This window comes from Carlito syrichta, unplaced genomic scaffold (assembly GCF_000164805.1).
Source record: "Carlito syrichta isolate Samal-C Ts95f unplaced genomic scaffold, Tarsius_syrichta-2.0.1 Scaffold87125, whole genome shotgun sequence".
Lineage (NCBI taxonomy): Eukaryota > Metazoa > Chordata > Mammalia > Primates > Tarsiidae > Carlito > Carlito syrichta.
The window spans coordinates 188,559-215,941 of record NW_007031221.1 but is presented as its reverse complement, the minus strand read 5'-3'; the positions used below and the strand labels follow the sequence as shown (position 1 = coordinate 215,941).

The 27,383-nt window shown below is 55.0% G+C and overlaps 2 protein-coding genes across 3 annotated transcripts in view; one reads left to right on the top strand and one right to left on the bottom strand.

Moving 5' to 3' along the window:
• The window catches only part of RSPH14 (radial spoke head 14 homolog), a 79,785-nt gene that overhangs the window by 37,082 nt on the left and 15,320 nt on the right, over positions 1–27,383 (bottom strand). The window lies entirely within an intron of this gene.
• GNAZ (G protein subunit alpha z) overlaps positions 1–27,383 on the top strand; it is a 31,918-nt gene that overhangs the window by 1,949 nt on the left and 2,586 nt on the right. The window lies entirely within an intron of this gene.

Sequence of the window (27,383 nt, the reverse complement as noted above, 5' to 3'; positions counted from 1 at the left end):
ACCAGGACTTGAGCTTAGGGTCCTGGTGGTGAAGGACTAGTGTAGGGCAGGTGTTAGGGTTCTTTCAAGCTCTCGGCCCAGGTTGAGGCAACTGTGTGGGGAGGAAAGCTCAAAGCCATGTGAGGGGGAGGATCCTAGTGCTGAGAGAGTTGCTGGAAAGGATAGGGAGCCAGGGCTCTTGCAACTGAGGCGGGAGGCCTAGCCCATGGGGAGCGGCAAGAACCAGAATCGGCAGCTGCAAGGCCAAGACTTTGAGCCCAGCACTGGGGGTGGATGAGTGGGAGTGACAGGGAGTCTTCTGAGGAGCTGGGAGTGAGTGAGGCTGTTGGTGTCCCAGGCTCAGGGCAGGTGGAGCTGCCCATGAGAGGCCTGTGAATGAACATGGAGCCTCCACCATGCTGGGACTCTACTCTGGAGTGCTAGCATCAGGGTTGCTCCTTCCTTTACCTGTCCTGAGGCAAGCTTTATTATCTGGGTTCAGCCAAGGTTCCAACTCTGGGCCTGCATCTCCCAAGCAGCCTAGACAGCAGCAGGCTGTGGCTACAGCGCCAGGAGCCTGAGTGTTCTGGGGAGAAAGAAGGTCTGTTGCTTTCATCAGGCAACTATGGAGGCACAAGGCAAGAGCATCAGGGTGGGGGGGGGTCTCCCTGGAACTGTGCCCTAGAGTTGATGGGATAATGGATGGGCTACACTCAGATGCTGTGTCCTCAGGAGACAGAACAAGCCTACAGCCAGCTGCATCCACCCTGCTCCCAGCACATGTCTGGGAGTGGTCTCCAGGGGTTTGCTCCCTCTTGCCCTCTGGCTGCCTTCATTTCAGCACTATGTGTGGTTCTGGGAAGAGGGTCTCTTCTGTGGGCAGAAGGCTTGGGGCTGACAGGTTGTGAGGCAAAGTGCAGTACGCAGGCCAGGCCCCAAGGACAGTCACACAGGCATGGAAACTCGGTCAGCAGTCAGCTCTCTGGGCTTCTGCCCATTTCTGTGTGCCCTGAGGCTAGTGAGTCCTGTGCTCTGAGGCCTTCCCAGCCCAGATCTGGTGGCTGCCTCATCCATCAACTCCAGGGCAGGTGTGATGAATTTTCTCGGCACCAGACCTGGTTCCCAGACCTATCCTTTGGCAGGTTGTGCCCACAGGTGTGCTGGAACCAGGAGGCAGGACACCTGGACCCTGAGTTGGTCCCATGTTTCGTGGAGGGTTTTGGCTGTCACCTCCGCTCTCTGAACCTGTCAACGAGGTGACCAGGTGGCCTCAAAGGCAGGCCCAAGGCCAGGCTTGCACCTATCCACCACCCTCCCAGTTTCGCCTGGCCCATGACCGCCACCTTGTTGCCTCCTCTTCCCTTCCTCTGCTCCAGTCACAGTCAACTTGTTTAGCTCCCACAGGATTGCTCTGCTCTACCTTAAGCTTGTGATAGTCTTATTTCTGCCCCTTATCTCCCTGACCTAGCCTGGCACCCACATGCCCTTCCATCAAGTGATATGCAAGTGAGCTTCTAGGGCAGGCTGGGGGGGCCTCACATCTCTGGTTTTTCTTCTCCCAGGCCTGTCCCTGTGGAGAGCCATGGTGGGCAGGGACAGTAGCTGCTGGCCTGGCCATGGGGACCTCTGTGAGGCTCCAGGACATTCAGGGTATTCTCTAAAGGGAGGGGCTGACAGCCAGGCTAGCACCCCTACCACCATCACTCTGGCCTCTGCAGGCCTGAGGAAGTGGTTATTCATCAGAAAAGGAAATGCTTGATGAGAAACCCAAGTGAGGCTGGAAATTCACTGGATTCCAAATGATTCTGACCTTTCATGCTCTACCAGTAATATCTGGGGATGGAAAACAAACAGGCTGCAAGGAAAGACAATACCCTCCTGTGATTTCTCCCGCCAGCTGGGCTGGCCCTGGAGGTGGGCTGGCCACCAGGGTGGTGTCAGCAGTGAGGACAGTCTGCCTCCAGCCAGCCAGGGCCAGTGCCAGCACAGAAGCTAGTACAGAGCTGCCACCCTCTGCCGTCTCCTTGTGGAATGACTGAACTCCCTGGGCCCTGTCAGAGGCAAGTCAGCTAAGAACAGGCCATGCTAGTTTTTGCAAAAGCCGAATGAACCTTGAGGCCTAATGCCAGGGCTCTGGCCACAACTCCTCCAGAGCCTTCCTTCCTTGTCAGCTCCCAAGGCCTCATCTTTCCTGATGGAAGATGGCAGTGCCCCCCCCCCCCATGCCTGGCAAAGCAGCCACAGCCCCCAAGCCCACCCGCTGGCTTCTGCGTCAGCACGTTGCCAAGGGGAACATCAGCATCTCTGGGCTCCCAGGCATGAGGGCTACAGTGAACACAGGGCAGCACCTCAGAGAGAGGAAGGCAGATTCCGGGTGTTTATGGACCATGGCAGTGAGCAGAGACAAGGAGCCACACCCATCCTTGGCCCTGATTCTTGCCCTTGTCCAGTAGGATTGGTTGAATCCTTGGCCTGACTAGGGCCCCACTCTGTAGTCCTGGCAGGCACCCAAGTACTCCAAAGCCCACCTCTGCAGGCAGCATGGGAAGCCTGCTGGGTGGCAGTAGTGCCTGTTACTTATGCCAGCGGTGGGAGCGCCATGGCACTGACATAGGGGTGGCACTGGCATAGGGGTGATGCTGGTTGGCCACCCACACCCATCAAGTCCACTCACACAAGGATAGCCTCTGAGGAGCCAGAGGACCCTCTGTGGGCCCCTCACTGGACCGAGTCCAGGGCAGAGGCTCTGCCCCTCCTCTTTATGCATTTATACAAGGGTCAGTTGACAGACAGTCACCCTGCAGCCTCAGGAGGCCTGTGGAAAAGGCCAAGTAGAGAAACTGCACCCACCAGCTCACAGCTGGCTGGCTGTGACCAGCAGGGTCTGGGTCCTCACTCTGCCATGTTGGAAGCACCTTAGGCATCAGGACACTTTGGGAAGTATGGGAGCAGGCACTTGCTGCCCAACCTCTGCCCTTGTGGGTCAGCTAATGGACTCTGCTTAATGGTGAGGGATCCTTCCGAAGGCATAGATTAAAAGGCTGGTTGTAAAGTGTCAAATGTTCTCATGTGGAAACCTACAGGGAGCTCACTGCCCATTTCCCAACTGAGCTGTCAGCATTCCCAGTCCCATGGCGGGCCTATTGTGTGCCTGCTGAGGACCTGCTGTGCAGGCACAAGGCCCAGGCCCAGCGGGTGTGAAGGGAGTCCGACACTCCCTGCTGCACAAGAAGCTGGGGGCAGGGAGGCAGTCACACCAGCACAACCACAGTTTCGTTTCCACAAACCCCATACTGCCAGGGACACCTGCCCTCTTGTTCCAGAGCTGGTAGGCAACAGTTCCCAGGGGTGTCACCATTTTGTTTTCATCTAAGACCTATAGTGGCCACTTGGATCTTTCAGGGGGGCAAGTTCTACAGGTGGTAGATGCTTCAGCAGCCAGACTCCAGGCAGGTAGCCTCTGTCTAGCCCTGGCCAATGGCTCCTTTTCCTGGGCCTATGGCTCCCTGGGGAGCTCATCTCCACCCCCAGGCAGGTCAACAGTCCTAGCACCCCGTGAGGGCAGGCCTGTACCTCCCTTCCACCGCCTGTGCTGCAGGTAGAGAGCTTGGTGCACAGTAAGTGCCCTGCAGGCTTTATGGAGTTGGCATGGAGCAGGCAGGTTTGGGAAGGACTAAAGTTCCAGAGCCATGGCTTCTGGGTACAGAGGCACTGGGACACTCAGCCCTTCTGGAGGAAGTCCTGCAGGTGCTGGTCCCTAATGGGGATGCATGTAGTACCCTAAAGAGGGGGTCACCGAGGCTGTCCTGTGAACACAATGTATACTCATCACCTAGCACTGTGGCTTGTCATTTAGCCTGAAAAGTGACATTGTTTCGTGTTTTAAACATGGAGTTTAAACAGTTTTGTTATAAGATGCCACGCTGAGGGTGCCAAAAGGCATTTGCAGTAAGACAAGCTTTTACTTTATGATGGAGCTGCTTATATTTGTCCAGAGGAGAGAATTACAAATGAGAAACAGATGGGCATGGATGATACCCCTTTTCCCAGCATATTAGGGCTTAGACTTGGCAGAGACCTTACATATCCTTTAGCATCCTTAACCAGTCAGTTTTACAGATGAGGAAACTGAGGCTCAGAGAGGTTCCATCACATATCCCAGAACTGGATCTCTCTGGCTCTCAAGGAGGGCCCTGGCACTGGCCTCTGGGGATTCCAGTGGTTCCCTCCTGACCCGACTGTCCTCTCATGTTGTAGGTAACAGCTGGGCTCTGGAGGTGTGAGTGGCTATCAGGGTTGGCACTGCTCGCCCCATTTGGCCTAGTCAGTGGCAGGACCACATGGAGGCCCAGCAGAACATGTCCTCACTCTGCTTCCTGCTTCTGACCCAATCAAAGGCATAGTTTGGGATCGTGTACAAGGCCAACTGTCATGCTAGAGGGGCATGCCACCAACCTGCCAGGAGCCTGCCACCCTTCCCCCGCCATAGCTGCTTCTGATCTCACCATGTTCCAGGGCCACATGCAGTTTGTCTGTGACGTCCACAAGTCATCATGACCCTGGAACAAAAGACACCTCCTGACCACAGCCAGAGGCAGGGCCAGGCCTGCAGAGGGGCCTGGGTTCCCGAAGACTAGGCAGCAGCTCTAAGAGGCTCCATAGGGGTGAGAGGCACAGAGGGCCAAGCCTACAGCAGGGCCCTGATAGCACATCCCACAACAGGCAGAGTAGAGGCAGAGTTCAGCCAGCCACACAGTCTCCTTCAAAACTTGGACTGGCTTTCTCTCTGTGGCTTATTATCCCTCCCAAGCATTGAAACAGTGTGACTGGCCTCAGGAGGGTCAGGCACACTCCCATAGATGGACCACTGGTGGCCTAGGGGCACTGCCAGCACTTGTGAACAGCCTCTCCCACCACTTCAGTGCAGACTCCCCAGTCCAAGTTCCTTTGCTCTATTGCCCAGCACCCATCTTAGCCTTAACTAAGGCTGTGGCCATCTGGTTCTCACCTCGGTGGCCTTGGGCCACTCTGAGCCCGTGGCCTTTGCTCAGTGAATGACCAGAGTCTGCTCACCCAGGGCCCCAGGCTTCACATGCATCCCTGTAGGGTGCTGGCTCCAGCTTGTGATGGGGAGAAAGGAGTGAAGAAGGTAGCATGTCTGGGCCTGTTGGCCCTTGCTGGCTCTTCAGGTCCTTGGATTGGGACTTCCCTCCCTCTAGTTCCTGGAGGATGCAGCCACAGAGCCCTGTCAATAGCAGCTCCTTCCTTTCATCCTTCCCTGTCACACTGGGAGCTTCCAAGGGTGGGGCCAGTTCTTAGACCCCCTGGTACTGTAGCTCTTTGGTAGGTCCTTTGTCAGAGGTCACCCCACAAGGCAAGAGGAGGTGGAGCCCTCGGCTTAGGCCTCTGCTGCTCAGGCCATCCCCCTTGCCTCCTGCCAGCTCCTCCACTGTGGCCTTTTCTTTTATATTTATTTATTTGTTTGTTTGTTTATTTGAGTTGGAGTCTCACTCTGTCGCCCAGATTGGAGTGCAGTAGCTGCTCCCGGCCACCGCAGCTTTGCCTGCTGGGCGCCAGCGATCCTTCCGCCTCAGCCTTCCAAGTAGCCGGAACTACAGGCACACACTACCACGCCCAGCTAATTTCTTGATTTATTGTAGAGATGAGGTCTCGCCAAGTTGCCCAGGCGGGTGTCGAGCCCGCGGGCTCAGGCAATCCACTTACCTCAGCCTACCAAGGGCGCGGGATTATAGGCTGAGCCACCGAGCCCGGCTCACTGTGGCCTTTTCATTTAACCCCCGTCTCATCCTTATGAACCTGACTGTGGCCATTTCTCTATGGTGGTTACCTTCTGCATTGTCACTAGAGACTATTCCCCTGGGCACAAGCTATCACTGAACACAGCTGGGCAGCAGCTAGAACACCAACCCCATCACTACTCCTTGTCCAACATGATGATGTTGCCAGGTGCCTTGGCAGAATCTACATGGGGATGTCCACAGTGTTCCTCAGATCTCAGACCAGTGCCCCTACCACAACAGGAGGTCAGCTAGCTTGGTCCCATGGGGGTGGGGGATTCCTTTATGGGCAAGCTGGGGGTCTATCTCTTGCCCTAGTGCTGATAAGCCTTGAAGAAGGGGAGAGGAGAGGACAGCAAATGAGTTCTTTCAGTGCTGTGCTGGGCAGGGCTGCCCCCACCTACACAGGAGGGTGTGAGACCCAAGATTAGTGGATGGCAGAGCCTCCCTCCCTTGGCTGACCTGTGCTGGCTCACGAGAGCTAATTTTTCATTTAGGATGTTTGTGAGCTCTTTGACATCATATTGGTGGCTTCAAATCAGCTGAGTGGGAGTAACTACACCCCAGGAATTGGCAAACACTACAAATCAGTTCTCTTCCCCACCCCCCAAGCCCATTGTTCAACACCAACCAGCGTGCCCCAGCCAATGACTCCCAAGCCCTGGCTGGAAGAGCTTGCCTGGGTCAGGCACAATTGTTGGTGCAACACAGGATTGATTCTCTATTGATAGCTTATTGAAGACAGACGGGGTCCTTGTTTCTCGATCCTCCTCTGTGATTTCTCAGTGATTCCCAGCTCTGACCCTGTGACCGTATGTATTGTTTCTGTTTGTGTTTATCTAACTGGAGAAAGGTAATTTGCCAAAGTGTTCCTCCCTCCCGCTCTCCCCAGGCAGATTTAAGAGAGTCCTGCAGCACAGGGATGCAGCCTCAGAGCTGAGAGTTCTGCTTTCTCTCTCGCTAACTGACACGAACCTCCTGCATGAGCTAGGGCCATCCTGTGTGCTACATCTGAGAGAATAAGATCTGTGACATCCATTCAGGATGCAATCCTTGCACACCTAGCATATGCATGCCATGGGCCCAGTGGGCTCACAGTCTAGGTACAGAGACATCCTAGCCCTTCCTCCCTGAGGTCAGCTGGGAATAGCATCAAGCAGCCCCTGGAGGACCTGATTGCCAAGGAGGACCTCAGGCTGGCTTCCCCAGTACTACTAATGCTGGCTGCATGCTCACTGTAGCAGGCCTCAAAGCCACACTGGAAAGCAGCAGTCCAGGTCCAGAGAAGCCAGGAGGGCCTCCTGTGTCCCAGAGGTCAATTTACTGAAGAGAAAGGGCTTAGATATCTGGAGCAGGGTCTGGGCAGGTTGGGATGAAGGTAGGAGTGGTGATCTGATCTATACCTCGTAGAATCCAGTCAGGGCACAGCACCCTGCATGGAGAGTGAGCAGGCCCCAGGTACTCTGCTGCAGAGTGAGAGAGGACCAAGCAGGGCGAGGGCCCAGGTGCCACATCCAGTCCCCAACATGGCCCAGAGTAGGTGGCGGAGCTGGGGTCCAGCTCCAGGTTTCTTACTCCCCAGTCTGTGCACTTCCCACTTGGCCATGTGATCGTGCTGGGTGTGCAAAGCTGCCCTTCTCTGAATTGTGCCAAGAGCTTTAGGGCAGAGTTACTTCCTACCCCACATTCACTCAGCCTGCCCGGGCCAGCAGGTAATTAATTTCCTGAGCGCATTAGCTCTGCTTGTTACGCACATGAGAACAGCTCTGGGTTTTAAGACACAGATTATTATTGTTTTAAGGGATTTGTATAATCCAAGAACTGAAAACAATTTCCCACTTATTTAGAACAGACTCCAGGGTGGAGGCTGAGAGTGTGGGGGGGCCTCACTGACTTGGGGGCCCCTGGGAATCAGTGTAGATGGTGGGGGGCTCTCCTGCCCTGGGGAGTCCCACAACTGGCCCTGAACGACACAAAAGTGTGATGAGGATGGGTAGAGCACCACAGTGTGCCCATGGGGCAGCAAGGCTCTGTGCTGACCAGCTACACAGCCCTCCTCACCCTCCTGTGGGACTCCCATAGTCTAGAGTTTCTGAAGGGATTAGCTGGGGGTATGGCCCTAGGTATCTGCAGAAGACACCCAATGTTGGCCAGGGTGGAGCGAAACGTGCCCCTTATCTCCACACATGGCTCCCAACTGGACAGAAGACAAGCTCAGGCCGGCTCAGGAGCCTGGCTGCACTCACCTTCACCCCTGCTTCACCTCATGGCAGACATAGCCTCAGCTCATGCACTTTCTCTAATTTCATAAATAATGAAACCACAGCCAGCTGCACACCTTTTCCTGACCATGGTGACCCCAGGAGAAACTCAGCAGCATCCTGACCAAGGAGGCCTGGAGCCTGAAGGGCAGCTTGGCCCAGCCGGAGGAGTGACCATGGGCAAGTCCCTACCCCACAGGGCCACTGACCTCAAGCGGTGACAAGTGGGAACCTGTAACCCACTCATCATTCACCAAAAGTCAAAGGCTCTGACTCTTGTGTCCTAGGGCTTGAAGAAGCCATTTTGAAAAAGAGTACTCTAGAAATAGCTGATCAAGGCGACCTGTGGTTCTTGGCTTCTACCTGGCAGGAGAGAGGTTAAAGGGGAGCTGGCTGCAGCACATGACCCTTTATTCAGTGACTGCCAGGCCCCCAACCCCTCTTCTGCTTCTCTTTTAGCCTCATCCACTCAAGGAAGGGGCCATAGGCGGTAAGAGGGTGCAGATGCAGCCCTTGGCCCCTGCTTGGATGCAGTTGCCCAGCTTCCGCTTCCCCGACCTTGACATGGGACTGATCACAGCTCAAGGTGGAAAAGGCGCTTGTAGAAAAAAAAAGGACAGAAAGCCTGTCAGGGCATTTTCTTCTGCCTTTCTGTGGTTGTGGCCAAGTTTAGCCTCAGAACAGGACAGGGCCGTGACGATGTCTACTATTACCTGGGCCTGCACTTGGTCCCCCAGGGGCCCAGAAATCTGGGTGTGGTGGTTCTGTGATGGTGAGAATGCCAGGCCTTTTGGGAGTTTAGAATTGAAGGGCTCAGCAGGTCAGTAAACCTCTCCCAGTTCCAACAGCCTTACCTGTAGTTGAGAAGACTGTGGGAACCATCAAGGGCCTGTGGGGAACATGGTGACTGCCTGTCATCAAGCCTACCAACCATTTAATATTCCACTCACATAAGGCTGCCATGGGCCCCATGGGACAAGCAAGTGGGCTAAACATGAGGCCTACCAATGCCAGTCCATCCCAGAGTGGGCCAGGGCACCAGGGCACACATGGCCCAAGCTGAGCCCAGCTCCCCAGGGTAGTCTGAAGGGACAAAGGGGACCCTCCTCTCCCAGGCCTGCCCTGGGCTGCCTGGAATCAGGCTGCAAGGACTCCTCAAGATATGGCGTCATAAAGGGCCAGAGACCCCCCTGAATTGAGAATGGGACAGCACTTTCTGGGTGCATCCAGGCCTGAGCCTGTCACCTTTCAGGCTGTTTTTTTGCAGTCCAGCTGTCTGACCAGGGTCCTGGCCTGGGGGTCTCAGAGCAAGGGTGCTGGGACACCACCAGGCTTAGCACAGGACAAGCTCCTCCAGGGACATCCAGCCTCCTGGCTGGGGTGGTGCAGGGTCTGTTGAGGGTGGACGGTCTCTACCCCATGGAGGCTGGAGGCCCCTGTTCCTCATGGGCCTGTCCTCACGTGTCTCATCCTATAGTGCCTGCCCCTTAGGGCTTTAGGAGACACTGTGTGACCCCTAGAGCCTGGGCTCAGTAGACCACAGGGACATCAACTGGCCTGACCTCTGGGCATGCCCTGACTATGCACTGTGCCTGTGCTCCCTCTCAGGGCCCTGTTCTCAGGCACAGCTGCCGAGGCAGCCCTGACATGAAACCCTGTGCCCTGGCCACCCCAGACCACTCACAGTGCTAGCCCTGCTTTTGGCTTATCATGGTCCTTTTGCCTGGATTGCCCTTCCCACCTGTGGTCCAGCCTGGGTGACACTCTGAGCTGTCTACAATATACCTGTGTCCTGCTGTTTGTTAATTTCCTGTCAGTGACTGACAGTTGGGGGGACTTGGATCAAGCAGCAAGATTTAACACAAAAACAAATAGGAAAGTTCTCTTTTTGGCTGAAGCAAAATCAGACTGGGGCTTTGGAAAAGTTTGAAAGAGTTGTCCCATGCTCTTACCCCACACCACCTGCCCTGGGGGTGCACAGTCTTGGGGGTGATGTGGGCAGGGATGGGATTAGAGGTGTTTGGGGACCTACCCAGGAGGCAGTTGCCTGAACTGCATGACCTGAAGGCAAGGCCATCCTTGTAGTGAATAACATGACCTTAGAACCTCTCTGTGAATGGGGCTGAAGATGGTTGTCTGCAGTGCTGAGAGAGAACTGGGGCGGTACCATCCAGGATGAGCACCCTCGGAAACCCGTGCTGAGCAAGGGGTGTGCCCATGACAGTCGCAGCACTGCGTGAAAGGCACTCTGCTTTCTCATCTGTTTTTTAAATTGCTGCTCACAACCCACTACATGGATTTTACAACACACCAACAGGCTGCAGCCTGCAGTACAAACCAGGGGCACTAGGGATAGTTTTGAGCCCAAGCCTTGATCGCTCTCCAGAAGGTTTCATTCTCAAAAGGCATCAGTTGGCCCAAGTGCATGCTGCCACAGAGACCCAGAGTGGGGATGAGACAGTGCAAGAGTCCTTGGCCTAGGGTCATCCGAAGGAAAAAGTCCCTACCACTGGGGAGGGCTTGGAAGTGGCTGTGTTGTGCATCAACCTCCCTAAGTCACCTCTTGGCTACTGTGTGCATGTCTGGTGACCAGGTCATTGGCTAGGGATGCTGAAATAGTTTTCTCTCCCAGAACAGCTGCTCAGGAAACGCAGGGAGCCTTTGTCACTCTGATCCTTCCATGCGCTTCTGACAACGCCTCCAAAGGGCCCCTTGGCCTGGGCCAGCCACTGCACTCTGGGCAGGTGGAATACCACTCCCAGCCCCCAGCACATGCACATTCCCTAAATTGCATCTGGACTATGGCTACATGGCACACATGTGCATCCTTCTTACTTGGTTCAGATTCCAAAGGGAGCCTGAGACTCAGGAAGGCTGAGCTTGCTCTGGCCCTCCCCCTCCTGCAGATGGAGATACCAGGCTCAGGGTAGTAATAACCCAAATAAAAATTTTTAAGCCATCTTATTGGCATAGGCAGAGGTTCCCCACTGGCATCTTTCCTGCTCCTTCCACAGTTTCTCATGTTCCTCCCAGGAACCAGCCCTGGCCTGTTTGGGGAGGGGGAGGCAGAGGTGGTCCATAGCTCTTGCCCCTGCAGTTGTGGCCTGGGGGCTGCAGTGCACAAGTGCAGAGCACACACCATGCTGAGCAGTGCCTGGCAAGGGTGTTGGGCTTGGGCTCTGGAAGGGGCTTCTCACACTATAGTTTCCTCCCGCTATGACTGTCTGCAGGCCCCTGGCCAGGCCTGCATCTGTGTTGACAGCTTCTAGTCTGTCCTACTGTTTGTTAATTTCCCATCAGTGACTGACAGTGGGGGGAACTAAATCAAGTGGCAAGATTTAACACAAAAACAGAAGCAAAAATGGACTGAGGCTTTGGAAGGAGTGGCTCCTCCCAATCAGATGGGAGTGCATATGGTGAGAGTGGGTGGGACCCAGGTGCTGCTGCAGGTGGCCCAGGACCCTCCCTTTCTGGGCCTGAGAATGAAACAGGGAAGCAGGACACTGGCACTCCAGGCCCTTTCAGAGAAAATGCCCCCAGCATCTTGTGGGAATGTCCCAGAACTGAGAGTCTATGAGTGTTCCTGCCTTACCACCTCTGGTTACATGATACCCACTGCCCCTGTCACGCTTACACTGGGGCTCTGTTTCCCCAGGGACTTAGACCAAATACCTGTGGGAACAGGAAGGGTCCTGTCTAGATCTAAGTCATTGATTCTGAGATCCTAGTGAGAGCAAAAAGCAAAACAGTGGCATGTGGGCACTGGCCCTGTGCTGGGGCACAGGGGCTGCTGACATGCAGGGCTTCACAGGGTACCAGCATCCTGGAGGCAGCACGCAGACTCCGGGGGGGCTCTGCCCAGTGGGTGAAGCCTAGGCCTGAGCACAAGAAAACTCTGGATACAATGCCATCTCCAACCACCCTAGGGCTCTGGGTGGGTGGGGTGCTGGCCTAGCTGTGGTCTGGGGTAGTTGTGTAGCCACCTGTGTCCATCTGCACTTCGCAGGTCCAGGGTGGCCCAGCAGCACAGCTCTGGGCCCACCATCCCTCTTCTAGCTCCTGAGGAGTTAGAGCAGTTCTCCAAGTACACTGTGGGCTCAGAGCTGGAAAATGGAAGGGTGGGAGATGTGAGCAGCCAGGGCCAGCCTGGCCCAGGGTGACCTCTGAGCCTCTGGCCTGGTGGGGGGCCCTTACCACACAGATAATGGAACTTGGGTTCCAAGAGAAGTCTCCCCAGTGGCAAACCCAGGGGCCTTCCAGACCTGGAGGTCCCCCTACCACTCCCTGAGGAGGACCCCCAGGACTGGGAGGCAGTTACCCTTGCTGTTACTGAGGGTCATGCCAGCCACCTCCATGCTGTACACCTATTAAAACCAGGGACACAGGACTGTCAGAAGTGAGGTGGCCTGAGGCTGTACTGCTATATGAGGCAGGAAGTAGTGTTCCACTGTCTGTTTCTGGCAGGTTCAGAAAAATGACTTTTTAGACTATTTGGCCCTGAGCTACCTATTATCTTGTTTAAACAGACCGTGCTGTTTGAAGTGGCAGGTCAGGCCAGTGCTGTTACTATGAGCAATGCAGCTGTCACTGGGCATAGCTGTGGGGGATGGGGGTATAGGCAAGCAGAAGCTCTGACTTTTGGACTCAGCCAGAACACACCCCCTACCCCAGCCCTCACCTGAAAAGCCCCATCTGTCATTGGCCTCAGGCCTACAGAACTGAGCACTCTGTAAAATGGGCCACTCCTGAGCTGCCTGGGCAGCCAAGCAGTCCTGATGGGGTGGGCAGGGTCTGGGAGAAGAGAAGTAACAGTAAGAGGCATCAAATGAGAAAAGGGAAAGGCGGTGGCCCTTTTTCCTCTCTACTTCCCAGGGAAAGATTGTGGGCCCCATGAAAACTGGAGGCCTGAGAGCATCCGAGAGGATGAGATGCAGCTACCCCAAGTTGCTAATCCTTCTGTGCCACTCGATAATCTCTGTTCTAACCCAGCAATTCCTGAGGATTTGGTGGCGACAGTAGCTGGGGTGTGGGGAGCAGGAGCCAGGACAGGGGGCCAATGCCCAGCATTCCAGCAAGAAGCACACAAGCCCACCAACGGAGCACAGCAGTGGAATCAGGTCTTAGGGCCTCCGCACACAGAACCTGGGGGTTGGCCACAGGGAACCAAACCACAAAAATAAAACCCTAGGCTTCATTTGCCAAAATACAAGATCAAATAGTTCCTGATCATTTTAAAGCCAGAAGAACACCTGCTTCTCAAATGTTTTTTCAGTCTGTTCTGCCAGATTGACCCACTGAATGATGAAACTGTAGTGAAGAAGAACATGGGCCAGCTGTCACCGGAAGGCCAGGCCCAGCCCCACTCCCTTCAGAGCCTCCTGTGGGTGCCCATCACCCATTCAGCTACACCTTAGGTATTAACAGAGGCAGTCAGGGTGGGTGTGAGGCCCGAGGGTCCCTCCCTACCCAGCCCAGTGGGACCATCTTTGGTCTGGGACCCCGGAGCAGGTGCACTTGTGCAGAATGGCAGAGCCAGGGGTACACGAAAGACAGCCAGGAAACCCAGCCCTTGTGCACAAATGCTAGGCCACAAGCCTGCAGCATGCACTGTCTGGCCCTGCCTGCTGTCTGTCCCATGTTGAGTAGAGCTAGGAAGAACTGTCCTCAGATAGACGGCGCTGCACTCACCGGCAGATGTTGAGCGATTACACAGAGTGTCCAGTGGTACTCAAAGCTGCGCAGCAAATTAGAAAACAGGGTTGAGGGCATGACTAGAAGTACTTCAGCGGGGAGGGGTCTGGGAGCTGACCAGCTACATGAACCCAGGGGAAGAGCAGTCCACACTAGACAGCACAGCAAAGGCCTTGAAATGGGCAGGAGGTGAGTGGGGGAGGGGCAGGAATTGGTCAAGAGGGTTTGCACAGGGAGTAATCACAAAGCAGAAGCAGGGAGATGGGCCCTGGTGAGACACAACCATTGTGGCAGCAGAAAGGAGAGTGCCCCAGAGATGCCATCATGGGACAGAACGCCACAGTCAGACACTGGGCCCACTGCACACTGTACCCTGGGACTGGCTCCCCACACACACTGTCCTGGCTTCCCACCTGGGTATTTTTTCTCCTAGCCAGAAGTCAGCTCTACCTAACCTCCAGCTGGCAAGTATGTGTTGCCCACCCCACATTTTTGCATTTTCTTCCTGCTGGAAAGGCGCTGGCACATGCTCTGGGGGCTGGGGGGCTCCATGTTATGAGGTCAGGACTGTGTCTTGCTCCTCTCTGTCCCTCGAGGCAGGAGAGTGCTCTGCATGCAAAAGGAGCTTGAGAAGTGTCTACAAGCAAACACCTGAGGTCCAGAGAAGATGCTGGGAAGACACAGAGGCATCAAGGGGAGGCTGGGATTGCATCTCAGCTCTAAGTTCAGTGTGTCCTCAGGAAGAGTAGTGTCTTCATGAGGCCTGGACAGTGGCTGGTGGGTGGGGAACACGACTCCAGCTTCCTCGGACTGCCTATTGACCACGTTTCTGTTGTGACTCATTTCACAGTCACCCAAAATAACTGCTGTCTCATGACTACCAGGTCCTGAGCCTCTGGGGTAAGGTAGAGTTCAAGGAGGACCAAAGCAGCCCGCATGGGCCTGGCAGCAGAGCCAGGAGCAGCCCCATCGGAGCTGCAGAGCACAGAGGCTGGGTGGGCCTGCCCTTCCAAGGCCCCTCAATCTGTTTCCCACTCTTTAGGGCTGCTGTTCCTCTCTAGACTTTCGGGAGCCCTGAATCAGAAGCAAGCCTGGGAGAAAGGGAATCAGATGGAACAGGAATGGGAGCTGACCCAGGGCCTGTACTTGGGAGGCCTGTGGCTGGGCCAGGAGACTCAAGGAGGAGGCAGGATTTAGAGCCGGGAGCCATGAAATGGCTGGTATTGGCAGCAAGGAGGGGAGTGGGGGCCACACTCCCCCTGGAGTGGAGTGGAACCTGAGATAGTTTCAGCCAAAACAGAGCCCTCTGTGCAGGCAGGATCCAGTCTCCCTCAGCATCCTGAGGGCTCCCAGAACCATGGGGGCAGCAGGGCTCAGTGGACTCCAGGGCCAGGCTCGGGGAGTGGTGGCTGCCCTGAAAGAGAATGCCCAGAGCATGGGCAGGCCTTCTGCCCCAGGGAGCAGGACCCACAGCTGGGCAGGCAGCACCCCCCTCCCCTAGTATCTCCCAGATCACTCCCAGTGCTCCCATGGCTGGCCATCAGCACTGCCCCGCCCTGTGCTATCTCTGCAGATTTGCTCCCAGAGCGGCCAGGAGCTCACTGAGTCATTAGCCTCATTAGTCTAATTCTTCAGTCCATCAAGGCAGCATTTAGGTTTGCAAGAGGAAAAAGCGCTAAACAGATTGGACTGGACGTGACTGTGGACATTCAGCTCTGTCCCCAGATACCTCCCTGTTTCCTGAGGCCAGTAGCAGTGGGGAGATATCAGGCCTGAGGGTTGGCTCAGGCTATCTGGGGCTCCCTTCAGGCAGGGGCAGTAGTCTAGGCAGAGGAGCCTAGGCAGGCCAGATAACCCCTCTGAGTCCCACTTTCAACACCTGTAAAATGGACTTTCAAGCCTCACAGCCACTTCTCTGGGTGAATGAAACTGGAAAGCACCATGGCATTTCCCCATACATATGAAGAACCCGAGGCCCAGAGCCATTGGGACAGCTCTCAAGGCTAAACATGGCCACAGGGTGACAAAGCCAAGACATACCTTGTGGTTCTCCATCCAGTGCTCCTTCAGTAACAAGGATGTCTCCACTCCTGCTAGGAGGCCCATACCATCCACTGGCACTCCAGCCAGGAGCAGATCACCAGAGGACTTCCCTCCCCTCTTCCCTTCCCTCGGGGCCTTAAAAAGACCAAGGGAGAGTGGGGTACCCATATTCCCAGAGACCCTCTCCCACTACCCCGAGCAGATGAGCAGTAGAGAGCATCCGTCTAGGCAGCCAGGCTGTGTGCCCCTGTGGAGAGACACCTGCCCCAGCTCAAGGGTCAGCATCGTTGTCCTACTGTTGGTCTGTTGAGGTACCCTTCCTAGTTGTCGTGGAAACAAGAGCCTGGGTGCTTAGCTGAGGGGGGGGGCACTGGCCCTGAGTGGCAGCCATTGTCACTGACTCCTGGCAGTTCCATATTGGGAAGGACCCAAGGGCCACTAAGCTCCTGAGGACAACTATCCCACAGAGGGAAGCTCAAAGGCCTCCCTGCCCACCATCTCCCTGTAGACAGCTGAATCATGACTATGTCTGTCTTGTCCATTCAGGGTCAGCTGTGATTCCATCCAGGTGCTGGGTAAGCCAAACACAGGGCGTTGCCCTCAGGGAGCCACTTCTAGTGAGGGGACAAGATAATATCAGGAGTCCAACAGATGACTGTCTGTAGCTGGTGCTGCCTTGGGAGCCCATCCCTGTGAGCAGAGATGACTCATGCCTCCTCTATCTGCTCCTGCACTGGGCCTCTGCCAGCAAGGCATGGCCTTGCTGTCTGCTTGGTTTTTGTCTGTCTGCCCCTCTGTTTCCCCTTCTGATTGCCCTATGTATCTTAAGGTCCTTGAGGACAGGGGAGGGTAGACAGCGGCAGAGCCAGAGAGGCTGTCCTTTGACACAGCTGGCTGTCCATTGGGCAGGAGGTATGGTCACAAATCTCAGGCCCAGGTCAGGCGAGGGAGGCAAGTACACTGGTTTCAATCCCACCCAACAGCAAAAGGAAGACCCAAAAGTCTCAAGTGCTTGGGGGAGGGCCCAGAGACAGGGAAGCATCAGGAGAGTCTTCTCTGAGGAGATGAATGGTGAGGATGCCAGTGAGGTGAGGCCAGTGCCAGCCACACAGAGACACCACAGCACTCCAGGGTTCTCCCAGGTCACTACAATAGAATCAAGCAACCATCTAGGTTGAGCAGCTTATTTTACTGAGGTAGGGGCTAGGGCCCAGAGGAGGAAGTGGCACATCCAGGGTGCCACTGCAGTTTGATAGTAAAATGCGGTATGGGAACCCAGTTAGCTGGTACCTCCTAGGCCTCTTCCTCGAGGAACCAGCAGGGCCGTGAGACAGTAGCCAGACCCCACATGGCAGACAGGTGCCCAGCAGAAGCCCTTTGGACTTAGCCCCATTTGTGACAGCCCTGGGCCTTAACAGTCCCCAGTTCTTAGTGGCAGTGGGCAATAGGCTGTCTGAAATCCAGGCACTCCTTATTTGCACACAAGAGACCTCCAATCATAGCACACTACTGGGAGCATGTCCTGAGAAGCCAGGAGATCAGCCTGGAGCCCGGCATCTGGCCTCATCCTCAGGCCAACCCCTGCCCCTTGTAGCCTAATCTCATCCACAGCATGACTGAACCCCAGGGGCACCCAGGAAATGACAGATGCTGCCCCTGGCATTTGCATAGGAACCAGCAGAGCCAGGACACAGGCTCCTTCTGCTCCCTGTTTTTACTTCACACCATGAAGAAGGACTTCCCACACTCCCAGCCTCCCTTCTCCCCCAGTACCCTGAAAGGGGCTCTCAGCTACATCTCTGGTTTCTGAGGGGTTCCCTCTCCTGCTCCTCCAACTGCCACTCTCTCCCTCACCCGACCTGGGTCTTAGATTTATGGCCATACCTCCTGCCCAGTGGACAGCCAGCCGTCTGCCTCTCTGGCTCTGCCACTGCCCACCCTCCCTATCCTCAAGGAGCTTATGATGCATAGGGAGCAATGGGAGGAGGACACAGAGGGGCAGACAGGCATCCCTCACTCTCTCTGTCCCCTAACACACAGCAGGCTCCAGGAGCTAGTGCTCACTGGGCTATTAACCCTTTGACTCCTAAGACACTGTAACACCCAGGAACATCGTCACTGGAAAAGCCTTCCACAGGGTATATGGTTGAAGAGGTGCAGGGAGCATGGTAGGGTGTGGCCAGGAGGACAGCAGGTCTGTAGTCAGGGCAGGAGGGGGAGATGGACACTCAGTAGGAGGCTTGGGTGAGTGCCCTGGTGGAGCTGGGGTGAAACAGTGATGGGAAAACTCTCTTCTTCAGTGACAACAGGGCCACATCCTGAGAAATTAAGCACTGGCAAACACCGCAGGGTAAGCACGGTGTAGCTGCAACCTGCATAGTGGCTAGAACAGGAGTCTGGCTGAGGGTCTGGAGAGGTCCACCAGGCCCAGATCCCAAAGCACAGGAAAGACTGAGGAGATAGAGATACTGCAGGGAGTGAGTAAGCAGCAGAGACTGTGGAGGGGGAGGGTCAGGGCTCCTAGAGCTCCAGCTGGGTGGAGCCACTCGATGCTACATGGAACACCAGACAAGAGACCAGAAGAGGGAGGGTATCCCAACAGGGTCCAGTGCTCAGATCTAATGTGGCCCCCGCTTTACCCCATGAGGAGCCATACTCTGAACACAGCAGCCCCCTCTGCCTAGTCCACTTGGGATCCCACAAAGTACCAACCCTGAGTATGCATCCTGACCTCAAGGCCATCCCTGGCCAGAAAGGCACATGTTGGACAGCTGCTTGGCCTCCATGCCTGCTGTGGCCATAACTCCCCTGGGAGGAGAGCAGAACGTTCTAACGTTGGTTGAATGGCTTCTTTATGACAACACGGGCCCCAGTGACACCTGGCCTTGTGCCTAGGTGAGGCCCTTCTGGTCCAAGCATCCTTTCCTCCCACAGATCCTATCCACACCCTGCTACGCAGGGCAGCACTGCCTCCCCATCCAGTCCTACCTGCCCACATAGCCAGGCTCCCAATTACTGCCACCACCTTGTGCTCCCTCCCCTGACCATCTTCCCCCAGACTCCTTTAGCTTGAGGGTAAGTGCAGGCTGGGATCCTGTAGCTCCAAGCTTCCCTGGGACAAGCTTGTAGCCCAAAAGGGAAATAAACCCAGGAATTCCTGATGACTCAGCAGACTGGCCAAGGAAACCCAGGCCAGCCAGCCACCAAGCAGCCTGCATCCTGGGCCTAGCCTGGCCTCTTCCTCATAAAGCCAGGGCCAGGGGCATCGGAGTGCAGATCCCTCCTTGTCCCACCACCAGCCAGCAGGACCACACGGCACCCCCAGCTACCCTAGACTTTGCTGCTTTGCAGTGAGGAGAAACACACACCCCTTTCACTCCAAAGACCTGCCCCCTATTTCTTTGGAGACATGAGTTAAACTGTGTCTGAGTGACTGACATTGTCCTTTCTAAGTGGTATTCCCTGGTATCTTCATACCATTCCACAGCTGCAGATACATCTAACACAGGTGCTGGGCACAGGGGCATGGACATTGGGCATGAAGGCTCCCCTACCACCTGCTGGGACCTTGGAGCACAGGTCTGAGGGTGGGGCCTGCTTGCTCTCTCCCCACTAGAGAAGTCTGGGGATTCCTGTGCCCTAGATCCCCTTAGTGAGACTCAGGATGGTCTGGGAAGGTCACAGAGGCTCCTGCCCACCAGGCCCAATGCACAGGGCCCTGGCCAAAGGGGAGGGACAGCACACCCTGAGGACAGACACCAGACTGGTGGGTGCTGGTCACCATGTCAGCAGCACCTAAAGATCCTCCAGCCACACCCTGCCCAGCAGAGAGGCAGCCCCCACCTTGTGTCCCCACACCTTCCACTGCAATGAGAAGCAGGCCCAGAAGGAGCCAGAGGCTTGGCTGCCACTTCATGAAGGATGCCAACATGAAGTCCATCCCCACATGAAACCTCTGCCTTGGCCCCTCAGTCAGTGCTTTGGAGCCTGGCACCCGGTTGCCCAGGCCAGGCCTGGTGGCTCAGCTGTGGGCTGGGCAGCTGTGAGCCTGGATTATCTGTGGTGAATGGAGCTTATTCATGTCCATGGCCCATCCACATAGCTCCACTTCCAGAGCGAAAAGCTGAATTCACAGTTCCCATGAAACACTCCAGGCTTATCTGCCACCGGCCAACTTTAGCTTTCTAGACTGTAACAGAACTGAGAACTTATCCTATAGATGAGGAAACTGAGGCCTATGGCGGGACAGGGCCTCCCAGACCCCACCCCCTCCCAGTGACCCAGCTGTGCCTTCATACCTCTGGCCTTTGCTGGCCCTAATCCCCAACATCCTTCCCTTCCCTTTTGCCCCCAAAGACCCAGACCAACACTACTGCTCCCTCCATGTGTCGCCTATCAAGAGTCAGCCAATCAGCACTATCTACAGCAATGCCAGCTACTCACAGTTACCTGTGCCTGGGTGGAACTAACCTGTCTGTCCGTGTCTGTCCTACTTCAGCCCTCAGCTACCTCATGAGGAAGGCATGCTTACATATTGTTTTACAGGTGGGGAAACAGGCTCAGAACAACTAGGAGCTGGAGGCTGCCAGAGCAGGGATTTGGGCCCTCAATAGCCACTCCACAACTGCCACACCAGCTCTAGCATTCCATCCTATCTGGGATATCGGGTCCTGCCCATCCCACCCATGTTGTCGAGAGCAGAGTTGTCTACCCACCTCCTATCCCTCACACAGAAAGGCACCTGGAGTACATCACCCAGGGAAGCGAGGCAGAAGAGAAGTCTGTGGGGACTCTGCCTCAAAGGGCTACTGGATGTTGCCATCAGAACTAGGGTTTCCACCTGTGCCCCAGGGTTCATGCTGGTTCCAAGAAGAGCTGAAACCTTGACATCACCTGCGTTTTGTATGCAGCCTGGGACTTGAGATGCCTGGTTGGGCCAGCTGGCCTTGCCCTGTGCTGTGGTCACAGCAAACCCCACCGTAGGCCCTATGGGTGGGGACCTGGTGGACAGGGAGATGGGACAGGTCAGTATAGACCCTTACCCAGCAATGTGGCTGTATCACACAGCCACTATATGCCCACTCCCCAGCACAGCACAGGCTGGGGCCTCACCTGGGCACAGCATGTGATGAGGCTCTCGGTACATATGCAGTATCAGTAAGTGTTTGCATGTGGCTGCCCAAAACCAGCATGATCTGGGGCTGCATGGACCCAGGGAAGGAGCTAACAGTCTCACCACCTTGGGAGTGTGTCCATGAGAGATGGAGGAGGAGTTTGGACTGGACCAGTGTCCTGGAGGACTGTCTACATGCTGGTAGCTGACATGGGAACCAAGGGAGCCTGGATTGTACCTAGCCTCTAGGAGGAGGTGTTGTGGGGCCCAGAGGGGAGCAAGGAGGAGCCCAGCACATGACCCCATCTCAGGACAGGAGGTGAGGTAGCCCCCAGCATCAGTGACACCTCATTAGTGGCCTCCAAAGCAGGAGGTGCATGAAGTGGGTGTAGGCCCTGAAGAGGCCAACTGCAGGGGCAGCCCTGAGCGACGCTGGCTACTCACTCATGGCTGTTTTACCCGCCAGGCCTCCCAAATGGATGTCAGGGTCAGGTCTCGTGTCTCAGCCATTTTGACCTGGATCTTTTTCAGTTTTCTAAATCCAAGTTTACTTGAAGCACAAAACATTACTGATCATTTCAGAAAATTATCTTTTTTTGTTTTGTTTTTTAGAGATAGGGTCTCACTCTGTCATATAGGCTGGAGTGTAGTGGTATGATCACAGCTCACTGCAGCCTTGAATTCCTAGGCTCAAGTGATCCTCCCACCTCAGCCTCCTGAGTAGCTGGGACTACAGGCACACCACCACACCTGGCTCTGTTACGGTTTTTATAGCGGAGTTAATCATTCCTTCATTCATACAGTAAAAGGGAAGGAGGTGGTCATTGTAGCCCTGTGGAAGCCATGTGATGATTGAGGTCCTGTGCCAGGTCAGGCATACCTGGCGCTACACATATGCCAGGTGGGGTCCTGAGGCCCCCAGGATCCCACAGCAAATGGCAAAAACAAAGCACATGCCAATCTCTGTCACATGCTCATCACATACCCAGTACTGAGTGTGCATTTGCTTGGCTAAAAGCCACAGCCTCTCATGAGGCTGCTGTCACCTCCTTCTCCTCACAGATGAGGGGTGCCAGGCACTGAGAAGTGAGTGCCTTGCCCAGAGTGACAGATAAGAAGCTGAGGGGTCTTCTGGGGGCAACTGACCTGCATGAGGCACAGAGGCACAGATGAGTTCTGAAAACAGAATAGCTTGGAGGTGCAGGGAGAGAAAACACCTGGGTCATGAAGAGCTAGTGTGCCTCACTGAGGGACCCAGAGCTCAGTCAGGAAACAGGAAGGCTGCAGAAAGACAGGGCATGTGGCGGGGCACTCCTCAGGATGTTAGAAATCAGGACAGGAAGTTTCAGAGTGGGCCTGGTGCCCCTCATGCCTGTCCTAGTCCCCACAATGGTAAATGAGTCACCACACATAGGACCTGGGTCTTAGAACACCTGTGGTGGCCTACAAGGCATAACAGGAAGATGCCTTCCTGTGGGTATCCTCCTCCCCTAGGGCCCCTCCTTCACAGTATTCAGCACTGTGGGCATCTGTTGAGGGGTGCAGTGGACTAAAGACTAGAACTTGGGGTCCTAGACAAGCTTCTCACCTCCCTGGGCCTCTGCTTGCCACATCCCAGCCCAGCTGCCTCACACAGCTCCCTCGGGATATCTTCATTAGCTGGAAAGTTACATGTGCTTGATGGGAGAGGGTGTTAGTGTTAGGCTGTGACAAAGGGACACTGAACGTTCTCTAGCTCCAAAAACAGGCCCCCACCCCCAGTGTGCCCAGAGACCTATTAAAATATAAATATGCTATGCAGGGGAGGAGGGTAGGCCTGTAGCCTGGAAAGGGAGGCCTAGCAGATGCCTGCTGAGGGACTTGAGCTCCTCGTTTCCAAAGTACAGAGGCCAGACTCAGGTCCACAGCCAGGACATAGAAAGCTAAGGGCAGCCCTCCTGTACCTAGCACAAGGGCCTGATCTATTATCAGGAACACAGGTAACCAGTACTTGGGGCTCTTCTGTACCCAACAAATGGCTAGGGAAAATACTGCAAGGAGACTGACCTCATGGGAAGTGAGAGAGTGACTCAGCCAGAGATGCCCATGGTGTGTTACAAGGTCCAGGTGGCAGATGAAGCAGCTCTTTGGCAGCCATCAAATCTCCAGGCTAAGGGGTCACAGGAGCCTCCTAAGGAGTTAGGCTGAGCTGGGCCCTGTGGCCAGCACAGGCTGTTGCTGACTGACCCCAGTCTGCAGAGTCAAGCCTCTCCCCTCTGTCCTGCCCAGCTTTCCGCATCCAGGCAGTCTTCCCACAGCCACCTCTGACGAGATCTCACTAGTGAGAGGACGTCCCAGCACCAAGGCAAGGGACAGTGAGTGTGTCAGGAGGAGTGCCCCTACAATGGCTCGGCAGCTCCAAGTTCTTCTATCAGAGCTTCATCCTCACAGTAGTCCCAGCATTTCATAGATGAGGAAACTGAGGAGCGATGACTGTCCGAGGCGGTAACAGTAAACCCCAGACTCCTTGGGTGCGACCAGGGACATCTGCCCCTTCGCGTCACAAGGAGAACTTTGGTGGAGAATCAGGAGTGAGGGACCTCGGCCCTCGATTAACCAGGCTCAGGCTTCTCTCCACTCCTCAGCTCACCCTGGCCGCTGGCCTCAGAATGTTGTTCCAGGAGCTGGTCCTTGTCTGGCCACTACAGGCATTGGCAGCTGGCAGTCATGTTCAGGGTAAACACCCTAGACTCACAGGCCAGCAAGCTAGAAGCCCCTTAAGAATGAACCATCAGGTCCCCTCCTGTGGTAAGGAAGCTGAGGCTGGGGCAAAGTCCACATTATGGTGTTGAGTATATTTGGACCTCTCTGAGCAGGAGCTTTCTTTTTGCAAATGGTTAAGAAATGACCACCCTGGGGGCAGCATCCAGCTGCCTGATGACTGACACACTTGTTACAAATCACGTTTCCTGCCACCAAGCAGCAAGATTCCTGCCATTGTACAGGCTTCTGACGGGAATCATCTGCTCAGTGTTATTTATATAAATGAATGTGCAAACCCCAGCCTCCTCAAAGGTGCTGTCTCGTTGGTGAGCAGGCCCGGGAGTGAGGCGGCATTGGAGCCCTAGGCTGGCATCACAGGCAACGTATGCGGATGCCTTTCTGCCCCTGACCACTGCTGCATTGGCAGCTGAAGAGGTAAAGGTGAGCAGGGCTTCTTGCCAGAGAAGATGTTGTGGTAGTTGGGAAAATGGGGTTTCAGTTGTGCCCTGGCAAGTCAGTCCTTCCTGGGGCTTTGGGCCCCATGTGAAACAGGAAGCCCTCCCCCTTGCAATGGAGTCAGGGTTTCCAGAGGCAGCTCCTCTTACTCTAGGGTCTGAAGAGAGGGTGTTTGTGTCAAGCTTATGGGGGAAGTCACTGCAGGACCAAGGGGTGAAGCAGGTGGGCCATGTGAGGATGGCACACATCCTTGTCACATCACCTTCAGGTGTGAAGGTAAAATCCCACCCATGCCAGAGGGGCCAGGAAGGAATATGGAGCCATAGCTGGCAAGTGCCACAGGCCATGCACACCCACCAAGGGCAGGAGGTGCCTGGGGAGCCCCCAAAGGCCAGACTAGTGCAGGGGACACAGCAGACGTGCTGCAGGAGAATGGGCAAGAGCTTCTGGGAAGAAGGAGCCTTGAGCAAGGCCCTGCAGGGAGAGCAGAACATGAACAGTTCAGGGGCCCTAAAGGCCAGATGGGAACATGCCAGGGCTCCCTCCCATACTCTCACTTGTGCTCTTCACACAGTTTTCAGAGTTACAGCCTAAAATAGCACAGCTCCTCTTTCAATGGTTGTGATTTGAGGTATCAGGATGCTGCTTTGCCCACCTGTCTGCACTTGGGGCTGCCAGAGCGCAGGTACCACTGTGACACAGAATCCCAAGACTGCCAGGCACCCATGGGCAGGCAAGGGGGGCTAGGCTGGGCACAGGGTCAGAGAGTAAGATCAAGGCTCCTGGCCTAGCACCACCCCTCCCATCATCTACCCTTGACCTTCTGGACCCAGGAGCACCTCTGGGTTCAGGCTTCTCTTGTCAGCTTTGGCTGTCAAGGTCCTAACTCTGTGACCACCTATGGTTCCTCAGCCTCCCCCGCCCCTGCTCCCATCCCCTACCTCTGAGAGCTACAGGCCTCTGGTCTGGAGACAAATTCTGGGCACAACGCCTGTCTTGCTTGCTGGACCATTAGACACGTGGAGAGAGTTTGTGCCAGCGCCATGCTGTCCCCACTGGGCTTCTAGTCAGCCTTCCCAATATGCAGAGATCCCAGGGTGAACACCTACATGGACCTCCTGGCTTTACCACCTGGTGGTGTAGAGCCACATACAGTCAGAGCTCAGCCAGCATCAGAAATGCTAAAACAGGCCAGGTGGCTAACTTGAGTGCTTCCCATGCCCTCTGAGCCTGTAACCCTGGTCAGTGCCTCCCACAGGCTCTCCTGAATGCTGTCAGCAGAGCCCAGCTGAGAAGTGAGACTGGGGGGCCAGATGTCTACACAAATAGAGGTTTTGCTATTCTTTGAGATCTGTCATCTCCTAGGCATCTATTAGCCACTGTGGATCCCCATGGTTTGTCCTAAGGAATAGAGAGAAAACCAGAACACCTGAGCCTCCAAAATGCCAGCAAAGCAAGGGGAGCACCAGGTGTGAGTATGGGCCTGAGACCAGGGAGGGTCCTGTGCTCAGGAGTTAACTGTCTTCACAAGGCTCCCACAGCACTTGGGATCCTGTGCCATCAAGCAACATGCCCTACCTCCTCTGCCTTCTGGCTGCCCTGTCAGATAAATGAGTTCCCATGATCTCCAAGTCAGGAACACAAGACCCAGGGAATTGTAGGTCCCCAAAGTCCACCGAGAGGTATCAGCAGGGAGCTGTTCAGACAGGGTAGAAGGGGCTCCTGGTGCATAGGGACAGCTTGGGCAACTCATGGGGCTGAAGTCATGGGGCTGAAGTCAGGAGCAAGAAGAGTGACTGAGATGGCCTTGGGGACAGGAGTGTCCATGTGAATCTGTCAGCCCCTCCCACTGCCATGTTATACTTGCCCCACTTGGGCTGGGACATGCAGGCCTGGCAGAGAACTGATGGGCTATACACCAGCACTGTCTCAGTGTCTTTGAGGCAGCCTTATTGCCCCTTTTCTTCCTGGATTCCACTGCCTGCCCACTCTGGTTGCTCCCCTGCCCTTGAACCCCAGGTTCATACTTACTGGTAGCCAGATCATTCCCCTCTCAGGCCCCCACCCCACCCTGGAAGGACCCTGCCATCCATGCCTCCTGTTTCCAGTCTTATGTCACCTGGCATGAGAGCTGGTGACTGGGCTCAGGGCATGCTGGCAAGTGTTTGCTCAATGAATTAATGAGTACGTGCTTATGGCCATACCTACTATTTATCTGATGCAAAATTTGGGGTCAGAAGCACAGCCCCCAATTATGACATCATTTCTATGAGAAATGACAGCTCTGTTACCACAGTCATTTTTCCGATGTGGCTTCCAGGAATCCATTAGCACTAATTACTCCTGCAGCAGAATGTGACATTCCTAGACCACCACTTAACTTGCATTTGGGAGCATATGGCCGGGTTCACCATGGAGGTGCTGGCTCCTCTATGCCCTGCTGGGGATGGGATCTTGCAATTTGCTTGACTCTGGAGAAGGGTCAACACTCTCCTCCCCCAGACCTGAGACTACTCACATTTCAGAGTTTCTGTAATTCCTAAGCTTATTCTAAAGAAGGAGCAAAATTGGTTTGGAAAAACAGCTCCAGATGGAGCTCAGGGTCTCAGGGTAATGATAGGTACTTCTGGGTATCCTTCCTTCTCCTATACCTGATCCCTTCTCAGCACAGTCACTGACAGAGCCACTGCCTCAGCACCAAGGGCCTCTGGAGACTGGGGGATTTCTATGTGGCATCCTCCCAGGCACCGATACCCTAGGGTGACCTCCCTTGGATCCACCCTGCAGAAGCAGCAAGCCGGAGCTCTTGGCCATGGGATGTGGAGCAATTTCCTGCCTCTTTAAGCCTCAGTTTCTCTATCTGTAAAATGGGAATAGGAAGGTGTGAGAACAGACTGGAACCTCATGTCCAGCTGTTGCAAACTATTTGCAGTTGCCACTGTCATTACCATGATCATTGGTGATATAATCTGGTCAGAAAACTTCTTAAATCTGAAGCCTCGGATCTAAACCAGACTGGTTCCAGACTTTGTCTGGACACAGCTCGTTCAGTTTGTCTTGAAAGGAGGGGCAGCTTCTGCCAGCAGCTAACCCAGGTAACAGTTATGGGTAGTTACACCTTTTAGAGTTAGAGTTGTCAGTTTTATGGGGTACTGGTGGGTTGGGTAATTAGACAGAAGCATCATGCTTCTTAGAAACCCCAAGTTATTATAACGCTTTCAGTGTACTCAGAAAATTAAAGGGTGGCCGGGTGTCACACTCTCTTATGGTCACTACCACCCCTGGGACACCACCATCCTG